This window comes from Phyllobates terribilis, unplaced genomic scaffold, assembly GCF_046119375.1.
Source record: "Phyllobates terribilis strain yellow unplaced genomic scaffold, ASM4611937v1 Scaffold_8__6_contigs__length_399053987, whole genome shotgun sequence".
In the NCBI taxonomy this organism is placed as follows: domain Eukaryota; kingdom Metazoa; phylum Chordata; class Amphibia; order Anura; family Dendrobatidae; genus Phyllobates; species Phyllobates terribilis.
The window spans coordinates 178,145,792-178,150,723 of NW_027362768.1; positions in this window are offsets into that span (position 1 = coordinate 178,145,792).

Here is a 4,932-nt window from a genome sequence, read left to right on the forward strand (position 1 = left end):
AGACTTTTAAGAGAAGGGGGAAAAAAAAATTCATTGAAAAAGGTGGAGATGGTCACTGAGAAATACTGTAAAATATATTTTTGTATGCTGTACCTTGTTTATATATCCATACAATTTGTGCTGGTGCAGTGGTACTGTACAGCCGGAGCCTCAATTACTTCGTTAGTAACCCTGTGCTGACAAGTTTGTGCACGTTCCAAAAGTTTGCACTTTACTAGTATGAATGCAGCATAAAAATGTACCTTTATATACAAGGTCCAATGCACTTTTGTATTTTGGAAGCTTCACTCAGTGTCATGTCCTCCCTACCAGGAAAGTCTTCACTTCATAGGTGCCAAGTTGAAACACTGGCTGAGGTAGAGCTCAGGGGTGAGACAACTTATAAGGGTCTTGTGGAAAGGGAAAGGCTTCTTATTCTGGCCATATACTTGCACAGGCTGACAATCCTTTCTCTCGACCCCCCCCCCCCCCTCCCTGGCTACAGCCATGAATGCTGCCAAACTCTTCTAAGGGTCCGTGCCCACGATGGGTTTTTCAAACGTTTTTGCTGCGGAAACGCTTGGTAATACGTGCCCCATGGTCCCCAATGACAATCCGCATGTTCTGTGCCCGTGCTGCGGAATTATCAGCAGCGGATTATATGTGCGGAAAAATCCACAGCATGTCCATTATTTGTGCGTTTACGCATGTGGAATTACCTACTCAATGCATTAAGAAAAAAAAAAAAAAAAACGCGTAAAAATCCGCACGCATTTTTTACGGGCAATGACATGCAGAAATTTTCTGCTGCATTTCTGCATCTGGGCTCATAGCCTTACTGATGACAAAGAACACAAAGTATCATCCCAAGAACAAAAAGGTTTGGCCAGTTGAAAACCAAATACCTCCCACCACATTTGCCGTAAGGGAGCGCCCTGTATAAACTAGATGGTCAGACGGCCCTACCTCCTGATTCATTTCTCCTAGCACTTCTTCCCACGTGATCCCGTTATTGGTTTCCACCATATTTGCCCTTAAATAACAGTATAGCTTTGGACCTTAGATTGAAATATGGCACAGTAGCTTATCCAGTCACTCCAGGTACTGGATATGGGGTGGCTGGGGGGGGGGGGGGGGACAATGAGGAGCTGTGCATTTTCAAGGCAATACCATGTCAAAGGAAATGACCTGTTTAAAATCAGATGATGTTATAGGTCTAAGCGCTCATAGCCTGTACAATGACTGATCACATAGGATCCACAATAGAGGGATGTCACAGCTCACCTCCTCCCCCTCCTGTACAATGATTGATATACACATACAAGAGAATCTGACCAGTTTTATGCTGCCCCCGGAGAGCCAGATTACAACAAACTACTTAGTGGTTTGTATACAGGGGCTTGGATAAAATTGTAGTGTTTCTCCCCTCCATTGGTGGGCTCCCTGTTTGCACACCTGCTCCTGACTACTCAATATTCATGAGCCGCAACTTCCTCTACGCTCCTGCCGCTGATTGACAGTAATCCCAATACTGAGTACAAGTAGAAAGCGGTCAGATCATAAATGCGTTGGATGCAATTGCTGTTTTTCCAAACTCCTGCATACCAGTAATACCGTTGTGACATTTACTTGCATGGTACGGCGCCACCTGGTGTTCAGTGTGTATGCAATGTGCATGTCCACCCAATGAGCTGAATGCTGGTGGTTGCACATGCTCAGTCACTCACCCAGCGCTTTCAGGAATGGAGCAGATTTTCAGCAGTACATTTCTATACATCTGAGAAGACCTCTAAATTAAGGATCAAGTGGAGGCAAAAATGACAGGAGACAGAAGTTTATATATAAATTCATGTTTAAAAGTTATTTGATTGTACAGATACAAATGGCAAAAAAAATAAATCAAACTGTATTGTACAGAAATAAGGCCTCGTACTCCATGGTCATAAGAACTTACAGTCCAGACTGACATAAAACAATGTACAAAGTAACAGACAAACTTCATAGACATGTTCCACTGGCAGAAATACTCTCCGAAGACTGCCCCCTACAGGCTGGTTACTAAACCATTATGAATGGATTATTGGCCTGCAGTTAGAAGCAGCCGCCCCATGAGCAAAACCGGACACAGCTCTCCGCGACGGCGGCCAATATGACCCCTATATAAAAACGGTCACAGAGAGGGAAATACTTCATTCATACAGCCGGGTGCGGGCACGCTCATAGAGCCACAACTCCTGCAGAAACCTGACCACAAGGCGTCGAACAGGGATTCTCAAAAGTTACACTTGATCCTGCCATCATAATCAACAACTGCTAATTTTGGGGGTTTAGTTCCCATTTAAAAAAGGTACAGATAACAGCCAGCAATGGCACAGATTTGTGCAGAGTCACCCGTGTCTCGGACTAATAACTTGTAAAAGTGGCAAACTTTTAAAACAACTTTTGTTTTAGGGCAAAAAAAAAAAAAAAAATGGTTTAAATATAAAAATATAATTTTTTTTTTTTATTGAGGAAGGGGGGTTGGAGTTTTCTTTTCCAGGTAGTGTCCCAAGTATTCTGCATTGTGTAGATTAAAGGGGTAACTGCACTCCATTTTCTTTTTAGTGATTGATGGGATCCCCGCTAACAAAAGAAAGCGCAGAGGCTCATCCTCATCTACCTGAGTGAGTAAGGGTATGTGCACACACCAGTGTTTTTTCTGCACCAAAATCTGCTGATAACTTTTCTGACTTGAGATGAGCTGCATCAAAAACGCAGGTTTAGCTGCGTTTTTTGTTGCGTTTTTGCAGCTTTTCTTTTCACTGTCCTTCTGTCTCTATATAGTAATGCACAAAGTTCTGTGGAAAAAAAAAAAAAAAAAAAAAAAAAAAAAAAAAAAAAAAGACTCCCATTCTATTTTGCCATCAAAAACGCTACAATTACGCAGCAAAATACACAGATGCGTTTTTGCAGCTTTTTTTCACTCCCCCATTACTGCCTATGGGTGAAAAAATGCTGAAACTAGTGACATGTCGCTTCTTTCAGCGTTTTGCTGATCACTGAAAATACGCAGCAAACAAAAAGCAACATATGGGAACAGCGAATTCTGGTTTCTTATAGGCTTTGTTGTCATTGCCAGACGCAGCTGAAAATTTACATAAAAATCTGCAGCAAAACACAACGTGTGTGCACATACCCTAATAATGCTTTATTACATGGTTTAAGGTAATGCGGCAAACAGTTTGCATAATAGGAATTATGGGAACGGTTGTCCTTCACATTGGGGATCCCACAAATGGCAGCACAGAACTGGGCAAGAAAAGAAAACAAGTCTCCAACCATTAGAAATACATATTCGGAAATAAATCTACTCCGAATTTGACCTAATTAGAAAAAAAAAACAAATTTGTGGACATTCACCTTCTGTTTAGCTGCCATCTAACACTGGAACAACGAGATGCGGCACATGCGCCATTTACACTCTCAGAACATTCCACATTCTATTATGGAACTTTTTTTAAAGTCATGTGACAACTGGGTGTGGCCAACTAGTAAGGTTTAAGACATTAAATGAGCTTGTGTACCGCTCAGAGTCAATCACTGATAGACTAATATCCCTTTGAGATCCCTGCCCGACGCCAACGTTAGCAGCAAAAACTGTGGATTTTTCTTCATAGAAAAACAAGGGCCCATCCAAAGTAACCAAACTTTTCTTTCCCCCACCCCCAGTATGTAAAAGAACATCATGACGTAGCCCATGATTCTTAAGACTATGGACACCCTTTTGTTGTTTATTTTTTCTCATCTCTTAAATGAATGTATTTTTGGCTAAAAATATTTTTTGCACTTGCACGGTTTGCCTGCTGTAGCCTTTGTGTTGCCCTGCCCATAGTTGGCTGCAGAATGAGTTAACTGAGAATCTGTCAGCAAGCTTGTTCTGACAGGAGAGTTTATGACACTTATCTCCGGTGTTTTGAGCTCCTCTCAGCTGATTCTTGGCCACAAATTTTAGCTCAACTTTCAAGAGGTTGTAAATTAGCAAAGGAGCTCCCAAGAAGACAGATAAGTGCTATAAACGCTCCCTTTAGAAAGAGCTCACCGACTAATACCCAGTTAGAAGGGTTGTCTTTAGACATGAGAGAATCGATTCGCAGGACCCTGATCCTCACGTCATTATTCCATGGCCCCAGGACAGGAGATCTGCGAACCACATACTACCTTCTTACATCCCCGATGCCTCTCCTGATTTGTGGGCCCGGCGGGTCATCAGCATTGTGGTGTAATGCAGACATGGCGTTGTGTCAGGATTACTAATCAGAAAAGACGTGGATGATGCCGGCTGGTAGGAGGAGGGTCGCAGGGTTCCCGTCGGGGGCCGTGGACTGCTGGCATGGCTGCTGGACCAGGGTCCTGGCATCAATTGTTTCATCTTTTTAAATTGGTAAAATTGCAAAAGTTCTTGCTAAAAAATAAGCAACTTGAAATGCATCTCTTATTAAAAATACTCTCTGTTCAAGAAATATATTCTTTAATGGTCATTACCTAGGTTACCAGCCACCTCTGAAGTCTATTAATAGGTGGTCAGTTTCCTGAGGAGCATGGACTTGCTGGATGGATCAGTGTCTCCGATGCTGTAGAGGCAAACTGGTCTCCGCTTGCAGCTGGGAGTGCGCACAGATTGGGTAAGCGGCACGGCCATGCCATTGGGTCTTCAGGAGCGCAGGTAGCCGAGAAGCCAGGGAACGGTGTGCTCCTGAACACAGACGGTAAGCTCACCCCTTTAACTCATTCTGCAATAGACAGCGCCACCCAGAGGCTACAGAAGGCAAACAGTGCTACATTTTCAGAGACCCAAAGAAGATGTCCATATCTTTTAAATTATCTATTAGATGCGGTGTACACCTGCACCCACAAAGAAATGCAAGTATCCTTTGAATTAGAGGGCAACAAATCAGGCGTACAAGTGTGTAATCA